This window comes from Lynx canadensis, chromosome B2, assembly GCF_007474595.2.
Source record: "Lynx canadensis isolate LIC74 chromosome B2, mLynCan4.pri.v2, whole genome shotgun sequence".
Taxonomy (NCBI): domain Eukaryota; kingdom Metazoa; phylum Chordata; class Mammalia; order Carnivora; family Felidae; genus Lynx; species Lynx canadensis.
This window is the reverse complement of record NC_044307.1, coordinates 113,513,195-113,534,415: the sequence shown is the minus strand read 5'-3', so window position 1 is coordinate 113,534,415 and position 21,221 is coordinate 113,513,195. Positions and strand designations below refer to the sequence as shown.

Below are 21,221 nucleotides of genomic sequence, written 5' to 3'. Positions count from 1 at the left end.
GTTTGATATTTAGTAAGAGCAATCAAACTGACTAGTATCACAAGGCAGGATCTAATAAGTGCCTCATAAGGGCAGAATTATCCTGCAATGAGTGTGTGAGCTTTTAAATCGAGTCACATGGTGATATCTAACATCTGTAGAGCTCTTATATACAACAGGCATAAAACACTTTATATTCATTGGTTAATTTGGTCTTGTGAACTGCCCTAAGAGGCAGGCACTATTCTTTCCCCATTTGACAGATGAGGAACCTAAGGTACAAAGTTCAGTAACTTGTTTAAAGTTTGCCCAGTGAGTCGGTGGCAGAGCTGGAATCTGAACCCAGGAAGCCTGGCTTGAGGGGCCATAGCCTTCATTTACAATGCTCCACTCTCTGTGGGTTTGCTTAGGCAGAAGTGGTGTGGTTTAAGATATTGGGAGTCATGCCAGCTATTCACGAGGACAAGAGAGGGAAGGGCAGGCAGCTTCTGAGATTAGTCAGAAGGCTAAAGTGGGGTCAGCTCCAGAAATACCCTTAATGCCATGCAAATCATATATCTGATATCTAGTCTTTATTCTTTAATCAGTGGTAGGTCTTAAACATTCTTGAGCAAGCAGTAGTAAGTGGAAGTCATGTTTAAGAAATGATAGTAAGCTAGACTGGAAAGTGGAGGAAAGAACCAAATGAAGATAGAAGATCTGTTTGGAGATTCAGGGGGTGGGAGGGATGGATGAATTTAAAGGGGATGACTTTGAGCCAGGAACCAGAATCCTCAAATACTATTTTTGACCACAGTACCGAGCAGTTCCCAAGTGAAATTGTGTGCAGGGGACCAAGCCAGCAAAAGCACGTCCTTTAATACTTTGGAGTCCTGACTCCCAGCAAAGCATGTCTCCTGCTTGAAGCCTGACAAATGAATTGTATAGAGAACTCTGTCTGCCTGACTAGGGGCAGGACAAGAGCTTAGACCAAAAAGTGTCAAGAAGTCACATAATTCTTCACCCTAAGCAGCCTACCATTCTCATGGTGAAACAAGAGTAGTCTGAGAAGGGCAGCTCAGACAGGTGAGAGCAAGCAGCTGGGAGAGCAAGAGGGCCCAGAGCATCTCCTGGGATGGGATTAACGCATGCCCACATTCGACAATCCCACCCCTGCTACTGGCGCTCCTCACACTCTCATGGATAGGGACTGGAGAGAGAAGGGTTTCCCGCTGCACCTGCAGGCAGAAAGCACTCCTGCAATAGTCAAGCATAAGTGATCTAAGCACCACTAACGGTGGTGGATACGGGAGCAGAAAGAAGCGATTTGCCATGAGATCACGATGACTGGTTGGTTATGAGATGAAGGGGCGGAGTCATTAAAAATGAGACTTTTGAGCCAAAACAATGACAATAGTGGTACTGAGAGAGCTGTGGGAACCACATCTCTTTCTAGAGATGGTTGCTCAGAGTAGACAATTGTTCTCCCTCTTTCTGAGGCATCACAGTGTAGTGAAACACAAAACTTAAATGAAATTTCAAATTCCTGCTACACTACCTTCACTGCTTGAGTGAAGGCTAAAAATTCAATAGTAACTTCTCCTCAGGTTCATGTTTTTTTAATTTAGAGAGACCTTTTTTTTAGGGTAATGTACATACATCTATTCATATTCCTTTTTATTAAGCATAACAGAAAATGTTATGGGTTTCTTAATAAGAATGTTTCTATTTCTTGAGTACTTATTTTGTTCCAAGCATTATGCTAAGCATTTTATACACATTGCAGTAATAAACCCTCACAATAATGCTATGAAGACTGTTACTGTCCTCATTTTGCTGATTAGGAAATTTAAGCACTGAGGAGTTTAGAAAGCTAAGAAACTTATTGCAAAGTACGTGGCTAGTAAATAGTCAACCCATACTTCAAACCGGGTTCTAACTTCAACTTGTTTTATCCGTGGTTACAAATGGTGTTCATACTGGCTCTGATTTCTTTTCCTAGCGTCTAGCATTCTCCTGTCAAAAGTTTTGCTCATGTGGGGGTTCTACAAAATTAACAGGTTTTTTTTTTTAACTAGACCCTAATCATTGGTTGTTTAACTGAATTGCTAGTCAGTTTACTCAGCATCTTTAATTCCTTCTTTATTTGTTAAAGCATGAAGTTGACTGAACTCTGCCATGTGCCCAGCACATCAGTCTGCCACACAAAGTGAACACAGAGACTTTCCTTCTCTGTCTGAAGTTTATCATATGTGCAGAGACATACCCTGAGAAATAAGGTATAGCGTTCCAAAACTATTCAGGGCAACGTTATTCAGAGTCCCAATTAGACTGGCACGATAATAAAGAATTCTATTCTGGAGTCACCAATTTGAGTCCGGTTTGGAGAAAAGTCTATACCTAGTAGGCAAATAACAGCAATAATTGGTATAATAATCTAATGTAAATTATTTCCATTGCCAGTGCTTGCAAAGTGACTAAGGCAATAAATAACTTGAAAAACTTAAAAAAAAAAACTATACCTTGATAGATACAAACTGAAATACAAATAATTGAGATCATTTTTCAGAATCAGATGAAACAGCTATCTTTCACTGAATCATTCAGATACTTCCTTTTCCAAAATGTTACCTGGGCCTGAACGATTTGTAAATTGCTTCAATGATCTGTTTTGCTTTAGCAGCGGAGACTTAGAATGAGAAAAACACTTCAGGCTGAAGGTTTAGAAGATAAGGCCAGAAGGGAAACATCACAGAACTGAGTGACCTCTGCCTGAAGCAGGGGCAATAATAACAAGTCCACAAGTACAGGAGAGATTGATGACCACTGTTGTCTCCTTGCACTGAGCACAGCATGGTGACAGCACAGTGCCTGGAGCACCGCAGCCGTGTAAATAAGTCCTGAGGCATGAACTCCTACTTCATAACAAGATCCCTTCCCAACAGGCGCAGTGCAGGAAAGGGTAACTCTCTTAGTGAGAGTTGTCTCTTTCGTGAAGTCTCAAAACCAAGTTCAGTCCCCCCCTCCCCGACTCTGTGTAAGGAGAGCATCCCCATTAAAACTCTTGTAAGTTGAAATGACATAAAGTTGAAAAGTACTTCTAGTTAACTTCTAGGGAAAAGATTTTAAGTGTTCCAGGCCCAATAAAGAATCTCTCTTAGGCTTTCTGGTACCTTAATATATATCTTGCTAATAGATGCACAGAATGAATCAAGATAAAGCACAGATGCTCACAGACACAATTCACAGGCCTGGCCTGCTGAGTAGAGTTCCTGGGGGTGGGAGGAGCGGGACCCTCTCGCTGCTGAGCTGTGTGCTGCTTTGTAACAACCTTTGTAACAACAATTATTCAGGATAAAAAACAAATGCTGAAGGCTACTTTTGCTTTTCACTTTTTTCCCTAAACACTGAAACCCTCTTCAGACTTCTTTTGGTTATCGAAAGCAGGTACTAAAGTAGGTCTTTTGCTAAAGCAAAGTAGCATACTGCAGCCTTCCGGATCGTGGGGGACACCTGTATTTAGAATGGTTTAGATTGAGGGACGACCTTTCTTGGGACCTTTCTCAAAGAAGAGCCTGTTGTGTTCTCAGCCGTGAGTCCTACACTGCTCGTTCCTCATGAACACTGGCCAGTGTGACATAGCCACCCCCCACCCGCTTCATGCTCTGTGGTCTCAGGAGATGAAGCTCTCCTTCCTAAATCAAACACTAACAGAGGATTGTAAACCTAGGTGGTACTAAACTCAGGGGAAAGGAGAGAAAGAGGACAGTGATTCTTAACGATCTCCAATATTTTTCTCTAGTTTTACCAGTTTTCTCTCCAGTTTTATCTTAAAATCACCTCTCTGATGGGGTGCCTGGGTGACTCAGTCGGTTAAGCATCCAACTTCAGCTCAGGTCATGATCTCGCAGTCTGTGGGTTCAAGCCCCCATCGGGCTTGGTGCTGACAGCTCAGAGCTTGGAGCCTGCTTCAGATTCTGTGTCTCCCTTCCTCCTGCCCCTCTCCCACTCGCACTCTGTCTGTCTCCATCTCAAAAATAAATAAACATTATTTTTTTTTTAAATCACCTCTCTGAATTATTCAGGATAAAAGTAGAACACCTGGTAAGCCATTTCATGACTGCTGAGGCCTCTGACATTAAAAAAGTCAAATAGATGAATAAATGACTTGCTTACAAATGCAGTGACTTACAGGTGGACTCAATAGCTTACATCTGCTTAGTCTCAACCCAAATAATGCTTTAAAAAAGTGTTTCATATTAAGTCACTAGGAGAAGGTATCTTGTGACAATGCTCCATTTATTTATTTATTTATTTTTACATTTATTTATTTATTTTTTGAGAGACATAGAGAGGCAAAGCACAAGTTGGGGAGGGGCAGAGAGAGAAGGAGACAGAATCCGAAGCAGGCTCCAGGCCCTGAGCCGTCAGCACAGAGCCTGATGCGGGGCTCGAACTCACAAACCATGAGATCATGACCTGAGCCAAAGTCGGATGCTTAACCGACTGAGCCACCCAGGACCCTACAATGCTCCACTTAAATGGGAATTTATCATTATTCAGATGCATCACTAATTAAACTCACATATCACTGTAATATATCCCAATGCAGCCCTCAGATTAGTCACACAGAGAAATACAGTATGTATTGAAATGCAACCATTTTTTGCCTGTGTGGTAGGATACAGAAGCTATCTTGTTTCACAAGTATAACATGATGGTTTTTATGGAGGAAGTAAAGGATAATTTATCCAGTGGGGGAGGAATGTAATTAGCTTGAATATAGAGTATTGGAATTGGGCCAGCACAATAGGCAAGTTACTGAAAAAAGATTCCATTTTGGATACCAAAAATTAAAATAGTGTCCCCCTAGGGACGCCTAGGTGGCTCAGTCGGTTAAGCATCCACTTTGGCTCAGGACATGATCTCATGGTTCGTGGGTTCAAGCCCCAAGTCGGGGTCTGTGCTGACAGCCCAGAGCCTGAAGCCTGCTTCAGATTCTGTGTGTGTGTGTGTGCCTCTCTCTTTCCCTCCCCTGCTTGCTCTCTCTCTCTTTCAAAAATAAACATCAAAAAATAATAATAAAATAAATAGTGTCCCCCCTATAGAAGCTTTATTCTCATGGTTATTTTCTTTTTCTCTCTCTCTCTCTCAAAGCAGAAAATATCACGTAATAAGATACTAAGGGATTTGTCAAAATAACATTTGTCAAGCATCCACTGCATGGTAGGCACTGTGTTAAATAGTTTCCATTTTCACAATGACTCTGTGCCAGTCTGTGCAGCCAAACTCCTTCCACATCCCCCGCCCCCAAATGTCTGTCCTTTGCCCCTCTCTGAGCCTGAGAGTGATCCCCTAGTGATATAATGCACTTTCAGAGAAAAGGACCTGGGAAGAGGCCTGAGCAGACTGGAATTAGGCTTGGGCCCTGAGGCAGAAAATTCTAGGGTCCCTGGAACCTGGATGATGGCCTAAAAGGCAGGGTGGCCACAAAGAGCACAGGTTCTACAGGAACGCGCCCCTTGACCGTGCATACTCCTCAATCCCAACCCCAGCAGCCAGAACAGGTACGTGGAGCCTGGTACGGACCCCCCACGTACTATTCCACCTCCTGCCTGGGTCTGAGGCTAGTGCTACCAAACTGGGTCTGACTCCAAAGCTTATGCTCTTAACCACGAGGCTACATAGCTTCATAGAACACAAAAGGTGTTTGAAATTTGCTAGTTGAATGAGTGATTGTATCGAGAGACCCAGTACCTGGAGTTCAATGAGTAAGACTTGAATATTACCTATGAAACAAATTGAAAAAATGCTGGGCTATAAAAGCAAAAGAACTCTGATCATCACCAGTTTTCAAACCTGTGACATTCGGTTAGACTTTCCGTGAGGGGTATCTTGCAGCTTAGCTGTCCATGAAGGCAGTTATTTCCTAGCGCACAGGTTCCAGCATGCTGGATTTTGATCAGAGTTCAGGACTCCACATTCTCCCCATGAAGCCTCAAACAAGCCCAGAGGCAATACTGGGGTAATAGGAGAAGAATAACCCCAGGTTATGTTGCTTAACCTGCTGTATTTTTACGGGGGGGGGGGAGGTTTCAAGAAGTAAATAAAGGAAGTGAAAGTCAATCTAATCAGCACCAAAAATAGTCTCAGCAGGACTTCCTGGTAACACGTCGAGGTATTGATTCATTTATATTGTTTTTAAGTAAAATAACCCTTAGATGGATATTTAGAGGTTTTTATTAGTCTTTTTACAACAGAAGAAATTTTTTTAAAAATAAACTTTTTAATGATTCCGAAATATGGCATATGCTCTTTGTCAATAATTTTGAAAATGTGGAAATGTACATTGAAAAATCAACCATAACCCCACCAACAAGACAACAATCATTAGTGTTTATTGCACTTTTCTATGCTATAACCATAACCAGTCACTCAATGACAGCTTCTCTTTTCTCCTAACGTTTATAAGCATTCTCCCATACTATTAAGAATCTTTGGGTACATCAATTTTATTTTTTTTAAGTTTACGTATTTATTTTTGAGTGTGAGAAAGAGAGAGAGAAAGAGAAAGAAAGAGCATGCCCAAACAGGGGAGAGGCAGAGAAAGAAGAGAGAAACCCAAGCAGGCTCCTTGCTGTCAGCATGGACCCTTATGCAGGGCTCTATTCCACAAACCATGAGTTCATGACCTGACCTAAAATCAAGAGTTGGACACTTAACCGCTGAACCGAGGGAGCCACCCAGGTGCCCCTGGATACATCAATATTTAATAGCTACATAGTATCCTATCATGTAGATTTATTTAGGGTTAACAAGGTAACTCTATTTTCATTTTGTTTGGGGGCTTTGTTTCTTTCTGTTTTTGCTTTTATTTTCCCCTTGATGAATAATACTGTATTTGCCTTATTTTGCCTTCAGGACAATATTTTTCACATACGTATGTAATATATAAACACATAAATATATTTTAAGAAGTAGGATAACTGAGTCAAAGGGACAGAGTACTACTAAGATTCTGCTAAATTGCTGTGCAAATCTGTGGATCCAATTTACACACCATATTCTCCTTCTACCTCCACCGTCAGCATGGAGCACACTGTCATTTGTCTGAATATTTGAAAATTGATACGTAAATATGGCATCCCGTGACTGGAATCTGTACTTATTTTTAAAAAGGCAAGTTAAATAGATAAAATTATGCCACATTGACCATTGAAACATATTAAAAGATCATTTTATCTAATTGTTAAAATACTTCCTGACCTTTAATCAGTAATAAATACATGATACATATCTTTGAATTTACATGGTTCTAAAAAATTTTATTTCACTTATTGCTATTTTTAAAACCAGAGTTGGAGATGTTCTTGGCTTGGTCTACACAAAGGGCAGACTTTGGGGCACATATTCAAAATTCAAAATTGAGTTAAAATGATTCCACTTTATACCTGAAAACCATATTCTTCTATCTCCAAATTCAACTGCATAAGATTCACAGTGGCTTGTACCACTAGTTTCTTAACTCAGCAGCAGCCTACCTCAATTTATCTTCTTTACATTTATGACATTTTATTTTTGTTACACTTCCCATTTTCCATATTACTGTGTGCCATATGCTCATTTATCAAAAGTCGAACCTAATTTTTTTGGTAGGCATCAGTGAGAATTATGTTATCACCATTTCAGCTAAATATACTTAAACACAAACAAACAAAAAAGAAAAAGGAAACAGGTATGAGCATCACCAGCCTGGAGGGAGACTCACTCGCTAGAAAAGCATCTGCACAGCAACTTAGCAGGATGTGGGATTTTTGCCACTGACTTTTTTTTTTTTCCATTCATGGTCTCACTTGTGAACAGTAGGAGTGAAGGGAGCTGGTTGGTGGTCTGTGCCTGTCCAGTCAATGCTGGGAAACTGTCAGGATTACAATGCTCCTTTGTTGGCTGGCTTGGCAACTATGCCAAGAGCTGAATGGGCCACAGAGACTGAACTAGTTATGACGACTGCTTGGTCCTCTCAAATGACCAGAGGCCCTCCCACCTCTTTGCCCGGCCACCCTGGGATGACAGTATGGATGTGGAGATGCTCTGATTCCTCCCACAAGTTGGCTAATGGAAAATTTTGACTTCCTCACAATCAATTTCTATCTAATTCAGTTAAGAGTTCCGATCTCACTTTTAACTTACAAAAAGGAAGGAAGGAAGGAAGGAAGGAAGGAAGGAAGGAAGGAAGGAGAAGGAAAGGAGGGGGAGGGAGGAAGGAAGAAAGAAAAGCAGATTAATAATATAGAAAATGGTATGGTATAATGATGTGCTAATCTCTCTCACTGAAATTGTGTGGTGATGGTTGGCAATGGAGAGTAAAGGATAAAAAAAAATAAACTCAGAACAAAACAGAAAAAGAAGCTCCCCAGGATGATATTCATGGGAAAAATCTGATTTGACCGATTTAGGTCATCATGACTTTTCATGCTTATTTTTGTCATATCGTATTTCCTGGAGCCCCAATTTTCAGATTTAGGTGCAGCCCTCTCCCCCAAGAACACAAAGAAGGAAACTGAAGATTATGAAGCAGGTAGGACAAAAAGATTACTAAACTAAACTAAAAGTGAGTTGTTTTTAACAGCTTTCTGCAACCCAGACTCCTGGTTTTATTTAAGAAACCCACTGCCTTTGAAAATACACAGGGTCTTTTCAATAGCAAAAGATCAAATGATGTTAATCAGGCAGTGGGGCCTAATCCTTTAATGCAGCTGTCTCTTTACATTATAAACATTCCAGCTATATAAGTGGGAATGATTTTTATCTTAGCTTGTCTTTTCTTCTTCTTCTTCTTCCTCTTTCCCCCCCCTCTCTCTGTCTTTCCCTGCTTCTCTGTAGCTGTCTCTAAATCTTAACTTGCTCACGGTACAGAATATGCTTTCTTCTACCTGGTTTCTAACCCCCATCAAGGAACAATCTGTTGTGCCTCAGAACGAAAGAAGAAAAGAAGATGGGGAACTAAGTGCATCCACTTGCCTTTTCTTCTCCGTGCTCCCCACACTTTTGGTTGGTCACTGTGGACGATGTTCTTCTGGAAAGACCACATCTACAGGGCATCACACAAAGCTCAGGCTTCTCCCTGCTGGTCACCTCTCTTATTCCTCGGCTGTTGCTTTGGCCTGATGGATTCAGGTTCACTTCTCACAGATTTCTTCTGCCTTTAGAGCTGCTCTCAACAGCTTTTTTTGAGGCCATCTTTCCTTCAGAATAAAATAATCATAGTTTGAATTCTGTGGCATGTTTAACTGGAAGAAATGATGATGGAGGGAAGAAAGAAATATGACAGTTTTCTTCAGATATTTGATCTGACATCCTGCTGGAGTAAGATTGGACTTCTGGAGGAATATAAAAGCATTAGAACAATGACTCTTAAACAGGGCTGTGGTGGTAAATAGAGTCACTTAGGGACCCCTTCAGGTTATAGCCCCTTTCTCTACTGAGATGCTGATGTACCTACAGTAGAGTACCACTGTTGTCCACAGGAGCATGACCTATTTTCTAGAAGAATTAGGATGGAAAAAATGGAGAGATCCATCCAATTGGATTATAAATCCCACAAGATCAGCTAAACCATATATAATTTTCTCATCTTTTTATTCCTAAGGACTAACAGGGCCTGACATGTAGCAGATACTACGAAATGCTTCTTGAATTATTGTTTCGTTGATGGATTAAAAAAAAAGAACTTCGGGTAAGCAAATTTAATTTTAACATAAGTACAACGATTTAATAAGAAGTACTGTCCAAGGTGGGTCATCATGAGAGACAGTGAGTTCTCCATCTTTGGAGGAATTCAAGCATAAAACGTGGACACTGGTACATAAGCTAGACAGTTGACCATACCTGGGAGGTTAACACAGGGGCAGCCAACTCGGCTAGGAGGCCAAGGAAAATTCCAACGCCTTCTATTTCATGAACACAAAGACATTCATTACTTGAAAGGTATAAAAAGATGCATCCTGTGATACCATCAGTTCAAACCAGGGGACCAAATACTTGTGCCTTGCTTTCTGGGAGATGTGTGTTACATTTGAACCATAGTTTATTAAATCCTAAGTTTTTAATTTCTATTTGCAATCCTTCAGGTTTTTTTTTTTTTTTTTTTTTTCTAACTAAGAATAGCATTTACACCTTTGAAAGTCTGCAAGAATTTGGTCTGGTACATACAAGCTCAATGCTGTGGCTTAGGGGTCCTAAAAACCCAATTCCTTCTACCTGCAGAATCAAACCTAAGCCTACCTCGTTGGCGCACTAATTTGCAACCCAAATTTTTAAATTAGTTTACAGGTGGCCCACAAGAGAATGCAAACATTTCTTGAAACATTGGAAGTTTTTTCAAGATTTCTCTCCCCTCCCCCACTCTCACCCTTCTTCTTTTTACCCTTTTTCTTCTTTCAGTGCTGAACGAAGTTTATCATCCAAAGGAATGCGATGCCTTGATAATCACTTTTGGATATTCATGCATTCCACATTCATATATACTGAACATCTGCAGCCCATTACAATGAGGAATAAAGTGGTAGCCTCCGCCCAACCGTCAGGTTGTGGTGATGATCTTTTGTGAAGTGCGCCATCTGTCATCAGAAACAGTATGGCCTCTCTGTGGGCCAGAGTCAAAGGAACTGTCAACCAGAGGAATGAATCTGTGTTCATAGCATTTCCTCTTTGCACAGCATTTGACCACTTTTTCTACCAACAATGGCAAAGGACCTGAGACTATACATCCATCCTGCCTGTTGCGGTGGAAGCAGCCAGGTGGGTGCTTTGAAAATAAAACCTGAGCTTCACCACGTCAAAATGTTTTTTCACCACCTGTGAATTCACTGGTAAAAAAGAGTAATGGGTGCTCGCTTTGGCGGCACATATATTAACATTGGAACAACACAAAGAAGATGAGCATCACCTCGGCCCAAGGAAGACATGCAATTCATGAAGCATTCCATATTTTTAGGAAGCACCTAGAATTTTTCAATTAAAAGAATATATCCTCTGGGTTCTGCTGTGGCCCCGACAGTGTTAACTTTTTTTTTTTCTGTTTGGGTTTTGATTTTTCTCCCCCAGAAACTGGTTTTATTTGATGTGCCCAAGTCTTAAGTTTTTCAATAAAGAAAAAAAATCTCCGTAAAAATGAATAATAATAATAAAAAATAATTTTAAAAGAATAATGGAAAGTCCACAATCTATTTCTCAGCCTGGACCATTCTTAAAAGTTCTGGGTCTTCTGCTGAATAACACAAATCTCAAAATATGATTCAGATTAAGAACTATTCTTTAGAAGTATAGGGATCTTAGAGGTCTTCTGGGGTTCTCCTGTTACAGACGAGGAGCCTGGGGTCCAGAGTGGTGTAGTGACTACATCATACACTTCCTTTGTTGACTCCACACCCAACTGATGACTACCCTAGGGTCCTTTCCTTTGGACCACTCTTCCCTCACTTGAGTTCACAGAATTTTGCAGCTTAGAGGGTATTGGAAATATTGGGACTGTATAAAAACTTACTGTAATATCTTAGGCTGTAACTGAACAGCTTTCTTACCTTAAACTCTACTATGTTCTGTTGGATTAATAAAGTACAGACCTCTCTATTTATAACACATAAAAACACAGATGTTGATTGCAAATAGTTTTATAAATCACTGCATATGTCTCCAAAATCATTCATGTAAAATATTTGGAAAAGCATTTCCGATTCTTCTTCCTTTGCAGGGAGTTTTAAGTAATTTAAAATATATACCATTATGTATTATTTGATATTCATGCAGTATTTCCTACATAGCTCTGTTTGACTTTTAACAGAAACTCTTGGAGATAATGTATTCTCAGTGCCAATGGCAGAAAATTTTACCTAATAATACATTATTTACTATAAAGGGGTGCTGCTATTGGAGGAGAAAGGCAATGGGTAAGGATGAGAATTTTGGTTTCAAGTATCTGCCACTTAGTAGCTCTGTGACTTAACCTAAGTTACTAACTCTTTGTTGGAGGCATGTGTATCCATCAGCAGGGGCAGGAAGGACAGTGGAAGGGAAGGGAAGCGGTAAGAAATCTAAACTGTCTTTCTCACTGGATTTCTGCTAGCCTCAAATCCAATAACATCCTTGAAGCTCTTTCAATCTTATAAATCAAAATCAAGTTAGTATTACGATGGCCAGAGCATTTGCTCACTGCCATGTAGCATGCATGTTAAATGGAAGCACTGTATTTAAAGGTTAAAAGCTGGGTTCTTTGATCTGCCAATTTGGATGAAATCTCGGCCTCATCACTCACTAGCTGTGCGCTCTTTGGTGAGTTACATAACCTGCCTAAGCTCGACATTCTGAGGGAATACTAATTTAATAAACATTTTATGGAGTTGGGTTAAGTTCAGTGATGCATGCAAGGTACCAGGTGGGATGCCCAGCCTCCAGCAAATAAACATTCATTTATTTTAGTATTATGATATTCCTGGCTCTTGCTGTTCTTATGGTTCTACAGGATAAAGAATCTGGAATAGTTGGGTTTCTTAACCCTCAAAATGTTTTCCTTAGGTCTCTTCATCTGTGTATAGAGCTCTAGCTGAGATATCACCTCCAAGGGCATAGAGAAAATCTGAGTGTCATGAAAAAAGAAACCCACCATTAACAATAAAGATTCCTGGGTTTGAGAGCTAAACCCAAGAATATCTGCTCTTTTTCTGCCTTTATCACTCCTGTCTTCAGAACTGTCCCCACAGAAAATTCTACTCCAAGAGAAGAATCGACTTCAGGACGTCTTCTTGACTCCACACCTAGTGTTACCAACACTCACACTCCTTATAAATTTATGGTCTTATAAATGTCATATATATACATATACATATTTCTTTCATTTGTATTACAAATAATTTGCTCTATTTCCCTTATTTTTACTTTATATCCTCTTTTAGATTATGAACTTCACAAAGGCTAGACTCCTGTTTTATCTCATTGCAACCAATATTCAACTTCTGTGAATGACCCAAGGATCATTAATACCTTGGCAATTACATAAACTGGATTCATGCTGTGCCTCTTTACCTCCTTGTGGGTATCTTTGGGAAATTTGCTTCAGTTCTCTGAACCTTAGTTTCTTTGTTCATAAAACGAAGGCAACCTTGCAGAGTTTCTGTGAGTCTTGGAATCAATACCTAGAAATACATCATAAGTCTTCAATAAAAGGTCACTATCAGTGTCTCTAAGTCATCTGTCATGATTATCACTACCATGGTGGCCATCAACTCTATGCCTATCCCTAGGTTTTGACCCAGATTCCCAAGAACCAAAATAAAATACAGGAAAGTAGAAAGATAGAAAAAGTCACAGAAGTGTGGAGAGAGGTGAAAGCTTTCTGTAAGTCCAAATTAACACAGAATAATAAATTATTTCATGATTCAGAAAGGCCCAGCAGGCTTCAGTCGGCTGATGAAAAGGAACCCTGATTACATGTGCCACCTAGTGGGAATCTTCTAATACTACAGGCGGTGTCTGTAAACGGCCGGGAAATAATTGCCAAAGGAGCCAAACTCCAAGAAGTTTGTGTTTCTTCTTGTCTTTACTGAGAAGGCGAGAACGCACTGCTTATTCTCACACCCTCCTCTCTCACCCATCCTGAACAGGGATGTGGACAGTATACACAGATCTGTTCAACAGCACTTTACTTCTTCATTAATAGATCCTCTCTGAACTTATAGATCAACTCAGTAGCAACTAGTTGGCAATGGACCAACATTAATCACAAAGTAACAAAGGATGATGGATTAATTTTTCATTAACTGAGTTAAACTGAGACCTTGATACCCATTCAGAATTTTTTTCTCATCTAAAAAGAAGGAAGAAAATGCTCATTAATAAGGAACGTTTAAAGAATAATATTTTATCTGATAGTGCAGCCTGCAATTATTTACTGACAATTATTATCTTTTAAACACCAATGATAAGTAAAAGAAAAAATAACTAAGGGGGCGCCTAGGTGGCTCAGTCAATTGGGCAGTCAACTCTTGATTTTGGCTCAGGTCATGATCCCAGATGGGGATCCCAGATGTGGGATTGAGCCCTGCGTCAGGGTCCACACTGAGTGTGGAGCCTGTTTAAGATCTCTCTTCCCTCTGCCCCTTTCCCCGGCTCACACTCTCTATCACATAAAAAAAATGTATATTTAAACGCAATGTGGAGTCCTATATAGACATTCAATCCTGAATCTCTGGCACAGAGAAAAGGAGCAGATTCAATTATCCCTTTATCATTCATTCACTTGTTTATAGTAGAATCTGTGAAGACAAGCTAACTCCGCTAACAGGGGAGTGTTCCAACCACCCAAGCACAAAACAACATATACCTCGACTTTGAGGAAATGTTGTTTTATAGGTTAGAATTTTAGAATTGGAAGGCACTTTAAAAATTAGATGGTCCAGCTCCTTCTTTTATAGATGAAATTGTATTTATCTTACTCCTATTATATGATTTTGTGTTTTAACCTTGATTACTGTGCTAGGTTTTGTTACAGAACTGTCTGGCTCTATTAACAAGTGGAGCTATAAAACACCTTCTACAATGTGTCATTTACTGGGAGAGAGTGGGCCTGGAAGAGAATTAGAAACAGCTGAAGGCACATACAGGCTCATAGCTGCTCCCATTTGAAAGCAGTTTACAAGCTCAAAAGACAGAATAGGAAGCAGCAGAAGGAGCAGAACAGATGTGGCTGCTGCCGTGGCTGCGGTGGTAGGTGGACCGTGCTTGGGCTTGGAGACAGGAAGGATCTCCTGGAAGTCTGACAGCTTCCTCCCCAACTCCTTGCCACCCCAGCCTCACCCGGGCACAGGAGAAGAGGGGCACACGTGTCTCCCAACCCAGGGTACTCTTGCTTCACACAAAATCTGGAGTCTTTAGATCAATGGCATCTCCTCTGGTAGAAGTTGGCAACCATCTCCCAGAGACTGGTTTTGTTCATCAAATTAACATTTTAAGCTCCTGATTTGTGCTGCTCTACGAATGCCTTTGGGCAAGAGGATTCTATCCCCAAATGGGTCTCCCTTCTACGTTCCCTTCCCACTCGCCATTTTCTTGTCACCGTATCTAGGGGAATGTCAGGCTAGGCTTTAGGTTCTGTGGATAAAAGATGGTTTGGACAGTGTCTACCTACAAGAATCTTTCTGTCTAGTGTCAGCCGTCATGATAAAACGAAGAAATATTCCATGAGCTCAGATATGGACTTCTTTTTTTTTTTTTTTTAACGTTTATTTATTTTTGGGACAGAGAGAGACAGAGCATGAATGGGGGAGGCGCAGAGAGAGAGGGAAACACAGAATCGGAAGCAGGCTCCAGGCTCTGAGCCATCAGCCCAGAGCCTGACGCGGGGCTCGAACTCACGGACCGCGAGATCGTGACCTAGATATGGACTTCTTAAGTTAAAGAACTCTTAAAGTCAGGAGACTGTTCCTTATGATAAAGATGGGGTGACAGAGCAGCTAAAGGTACCTGTACAACTATGACTATATTTTAGTCTCTGAAGATGGACACCTACAGAGAAGACGTGAGGGCTTACCAGAAAACTGATGCAAAGGAATTATTTACTCAGCTAATTTAAAATAAAACAAAACAGTAATGTTGTCTTTGTACACGTAGGAATCCTTCACCCTGTAATCCAGATACGTGCAAAGGTGACTATCACACCTTTTGATGGCGGTTGGCCTGGAGCCAAACCGTCCTTGCTCTGCTTAAGGTTAGCTGGAAGAAGGCACCTCGTTCCTGGCAATGTGTTTGCCATCACCCTCAGCCACCACAGGCTTGGAGAGCTCAGCTGCTGCCCATCTCAGCAGAAGTCTTCCCGAGCTCTTTAGTTACAGTCTGGTTTTACAGGGGAGGTACACGCTCTGACTTCTCTCCTGCACTGCAGTCCTACGCTGCAGGCAAGAGAAGTGGCAAAAGAGAACAGAGCCCCATCTCCTTCTCGCGAAAAAGCATTCCTCTTGTACTGTTCCTTCGCTCCCACACTTACTATCCCACAGTGACGGTCTGTGAGAGGAGTTGCTCTGCTTTTACCTAGTTACAGAAATGATCAAAACCTTCCTCCAATTTCCCTGATCTCTGCACGGCGTCCGTAAGGAGCTTTTCTGTGCCGCTGAAGAAAGAGGGGTTACATGTGAAACTTGTCTGTTTTCTTTATTCCCTTACCCATTTTATTTTTTTTTCAAAGTTTATTTATGTTTGAGGGGGGAGGGGCAGAGAGAGAGAGAGAGAGGGAGAGAGAGACAGAGAATCACAAGCAGGCTCCATGCTGTCAGCGCAGAGCCCAATGCAGGGCTCGAACTCACAAACCACGAGCCAGATCATGACCTAAGTCGAAATCAAGAGTTGGATGCTTAATTGACTGAGCCACCCAGGCACCTCTATTTCCTTCTTCATTTTAATATAAACCTAATATCAGTTTTCTGCCTCTTATAATTCACCAACAACATAAGGAATTTAATTGTAAGCATTTTCTCCTTGGCCCCACAGACTGTGGCACTGGTGACATTTTGTGCCAGGTAATTCTTTGTTGTGGGAGGTTGTCGTATGCCCGTAGGAATTTTAGCAGCAGCCCTGGCCTCTGCCCACTAGGTGCAACCCCCACTTTATGACAACACAAAATGTCTCCAAACATTGCAAGTTTTCCCTTGGGGCAAAATCACCTTGAGGTTGAGAACCACTGATGTAGATCAACTATTAACTTTTTTTTTTTAATCTATGAAGATACAGGAGGCAGAAGCAATATTTCTTCCTTGAATATCTTAAGGGGGAAAAAAAGAACTTGGATCTCAGCAGACTTGGTCTCTACTCTGTTCAGTCAGTTGCTAAAGCATACTTATGATTGTTTTCAAGGTAGATTGTCTCAATTGATCTACTGCTCTCTATTCTCTCCCCCAATTCTTTACCTAAGTAATTACAAAATCTATTTCATGCATAGAGTCTCATTTAATACTTACAATAATAAGAAACAGGTACGGACAGGCAGCTGGCTGGGGAGCAGCAGGCTATCATGTAAAGAAAGAGGTGGAGGAAGGTGGCACCACCGTTCCCTGGCTACAAAACTGAGGCCAGTTCGTCAGCTTCTGTGCAACACAATTTTCTCATGTGAAACGGGGGATTACTAATAGCTAGGATTATTAATAGCTAGGAGGGAGGCTGGGAGGGTTACAGTGCTGTGTGACAGCTGTGAGCTGTGTGACAACACACGTCATAGCAGAGGCTCCATCAGTTGTAGCTTTTTTTTTTACTGTAACACCAAGACCACAGCATTGTGTGCGACACCACAGCTGCATAGCTAGCAACTTTCTCTTTCTGGTCACAGATCTCTGGAAGGATCTGTTCACCAGAAAAGTCCTCAGAAGCAACTCAACTTGTAGACCATTTCAGGATATTCACAGATTCACCTGAAATGTATAGTGAGCCCAAGGGAAGAAGCCGTCTAGAGAGAGCCTATGAATTTCATCTTTTCTTCCAACTGACTCAAGTAAATGGTGCCAAATAGTTTTCCTTGCCATTGCTTAACACGGGCGATCCTTCTGGAGAGACAAGTTGATTCAGATTTCCTCCAACACTACTGATTGACCAACAGGTCCTTGAAATAAGTCACTGGTTTGGTAGTGACTTGGTAGGGACCAAGGTTTGGGATTGCCAATTTCCCTTCTTTGGGGGAAGGAAAAAGGGTCAAGGTCGGTTGTCCAATATGATTAGTCACTCTATTAGCTTCCTATTGCTGCTTTACCACATTACACTTTAGAACACACTTCATCCAGCAAAAATTTATTATCTAACAGTCCTGGGAGTCAGAAGTCCAAAACAGGTCTTACTGGGCCAACAGAAAGATGTTGGCCAGGCTGCATTCCTTTCTGGAGGTTTGAGAGGAAAATCTAATTTTCTTGCCTTTTCTACCTTTTAGAGATTGCCATTTTCCCTGGCTCATGACCCCCTTCCATCTTCAAAGCCAGCAATGGCCAGTTGAATCTTTTTCACATGGCATCACTATGATACTTACTCTTGTGTCCACTTCTTCAACCTTCAAGGCCTGTCTAGATAATTCAACATAATCTCCCTATTTTACACTTGATCTTAGCCAAAAGGCCGAGAAGCGATAATCTCCCTATTTTAAATCCAGCTGATTAGCAAACTAAATTTCATGTGCTGCCATTCCCCTTGGCCATGAACTATAACATATGCACAGGCTCTGGAGATTAGCAGACAGACGTCCTTGGGAGGCCATTACTCTATGCACCATAGTCACTTCTTGTTGGTATTTTTGATGACAAGGAAGCAATAAAGCCCTGTTACAAGCCCTGACCAATCTTTACAGTTTAGAAAAGTAATAAGGTGACAGTACTTTTTGAATTGTCATAACAATTTATTTTTGGATAATAAAATCCTCTCAGATCCATTATCATCTTTAAAATAGGGCCTCTCAAAAATAATATATGCCCAATTTCTTGTCAACTTAATGTCTTCTGACTCCTGATAATTTAGGCAACTGGAGAAAGTCTTTATAGCTTGCTACACAAAGTAAAGAGAGTTCACATGTATTTTGTAAAGCAAGTTGCAAATACATGTAGAGGTACCCATGAAGACTAAATGAACCCTGTGTGAGTAAGGAAATCAAAAGGAAATCAAGGCACTGTTGGCAAAAGAAGCGGGCAGGGCCGCTCAAAAAGAGAACTTACAGGTTGCACTGCACATCCACCATCTGGCTTGCAGTCCCATTGCTTCCCGGCACCCATCTCTAGAATGTTCCTCATTATGTACTTCTGCAAATCAAACATCCTCCTCTTTTTCATTCTACTGGACCTTTTGTTTGTTTAGTTTTGTTTTCCTCCACGGGACCTGACCACTTTATCTCTGATCCTTCCTTCATCTGGCACCACCTAGCCCATCACCCTAACCGGTTTTAACATATGCCCGCCCCCCACCCCGTCCTTGGCATTCATTCAGTCCTTAGTCATATTTACACCTGTTATCCCACTCTCCAAAACATTATTTTATGCCTTCACTCTCCATAATCATCCAAACCTCCTCTTCCACTCACATATGTTCTGGTTTCCTTTCCTTCCAGAAGCATAGTAAGACTGCACCCATGGCCCCACTTTGAATTAGATATGGCAGTGTTGCTTATTTTGGCCAATGACACGTAGAAGGGTGATATAACACTTCCAGACAGAGGCTCTAAGTGGCAGTATGCCACTCTTCTCTTTTCAGTGTCAGCCACAGAGGAGCACAGAGAGCCCTCTAGCCCCATGGATGAGTCAGAGCAGCATTCCCAGGCTGATCAGCAATAGACATTTAGCAAGAGAGAAACACGCCTTTGATGTGTTGAACTGCTGCAATACAGAGGGAGGTTGTTTGTTACTACAACATAACCTAGTCTAGATCTTGCTTTTTATTTCAGTGAGAAAACAGAAGCAATCAGAAGAGAACTCTACAATCTCCGATGCCCACATCTGCCATAAATTAGTTACCGTTCACTTTCCTTCTTCTTGTATTATGGATGAATTCTCCATATTCCTAAGGTTAATCTTTCAACTTATACACTAGATTGCGTCCTCTTTTACCTACTCAAGGCCATATCATTACAGCATTTCTCTCCTTTGTCTCTTATATCATGATTTTTTTTCCCTTGCTACTTACTAGATTACCTCTATCAGTAAACATACTATAATATCTCTAGTCTTAAAAAAAAAATCCTCCAGTAGCCCCACTCTATTTGAAATGAGTTGAAATACTCACTCCTGTTTTCTCTGGAACGATCTCCAGTTAGGGTTCTGTTTGCCTCTCTACAGTGAAACTCCTCTTACTACCATCACGAATGACATTGAATCTATTAAGTCCAGTAATCAAATCTCAATCCTTATCCGACATAACATTGACTTGGCTGACCACGGTTTTTTGGGGGGAGGCAAATTAATCCTCAGAGACTGAGTTTGTCTGTCCCAGGAATTTATTTTTCACAGGTTCGCTGTAGGAATTTTATAAACCAATGGCATACAGGATAATGTCTCTTAATAACCCAGTAAAGAATAACATACTCCAAACCAATGACAGATTAATCACACTATTGTTCCAGGCAAGGGAAGATGAAAGAAAGACCATATTTAGTTGAAGTGTTCCTTTATACCAGTTGATACTCAGGAGAGCCAGCTTAGCCAATCAACCGCTGGCAGCGCAAAACTAAAAATCCCCTGTTGCTAGTAGCATGTTACTGCTGATCAGCAAGGTCTCCTTGGTCTGCCATTACTTGGGTTTTGCACTGAGGGTAAGAATTGTCTTTACAGCAGCAGGCGTTAATTGCCCCAAGGTCTTCCAGGAACTGTGGTCAGCGGAGACAGTCACCTTGCACAGGGCAAACACCCTCTGATAGTCCTTACAAACTCTTCGTATTTAGAGTCTTAATGTCCCCCTTGCCATAGCTGCTTCTTCCTTCATACGTTTTTACTGCTAAGCCCCCAGCACCTGAGCTCCTAAGTGCTTATAAACAACAACAGACCCGATGTCCTTAGCCCGTCGCAGCTTACTTCATTCTTAATCAAAACTTTACTCTTAAAAACAATCTCATTTTTGTCATAAATGCGGAGATTTGGAAATCACAACAAACCAATACACAACAACCACATTCCTTCCTTCTTGAAATATTTTCTTCATTCAGCTTCTAGAACACATCTCTTAGTTCTCTTTCTACTTCACTGATTGCTTCTTCTCCGTCTCCCAAACTCTAAATGTTGGGTACCTTAGGTACCAAACCTCTGATTCCTACCCTTCCCCACAACATACTCTTCTTGCAGTTTTCTCCAGCTCCCTAAATATCAACTCCATCCTTCCAGTTGGTCAGGCCAAATTTTGTGGAGTCATCCTTCTCTTTCTCTCATACTCCAGGTCGAGTCTGTCACAAATCTTATTAGTTAGTCCTACCTTCAACTTGTATACAAAATTAACAACCTCTCATCACCTGCATTGCCACTCTGGACCAAACCAAAATTATCTCCTCAAAGAATTATTTCAATAGTCTCCTAAATGATCTCCCTACTTCCTCCCTGCCCCATATAGTCTATTCTCCACATTAGCCTCTCCCTGAGTCCTTCTGTATGCATGCCCATTAAATGTCTTTAAAAACTAGTATCATTGGTTGTTGAGGAAATTAAGACAGTTGAGACAGACAGACAGACAACTTTTTGGAGTAGGGGATTCTTCACATGTTAGGGAGG

General features: G+C 41.0%; 1 non-coding gene across 1 annotated transcript; it reads left to right on the top strand.

The window, feature by feature from the left end:
• The first annotated feature begins 10,846 nt into the window (after window positions 1–10,846).
• Window positions 10,847–10,952, top strand: LOC115515102. Its single transcript, XR_003969166.1, has one exon. It is a non-coding gene; the product is annotated as a U6 spliceosomal RNA (small nuclear RNA).
• Window positions 10,953–21,221: the final 10,269 nt, after the last annotated feature.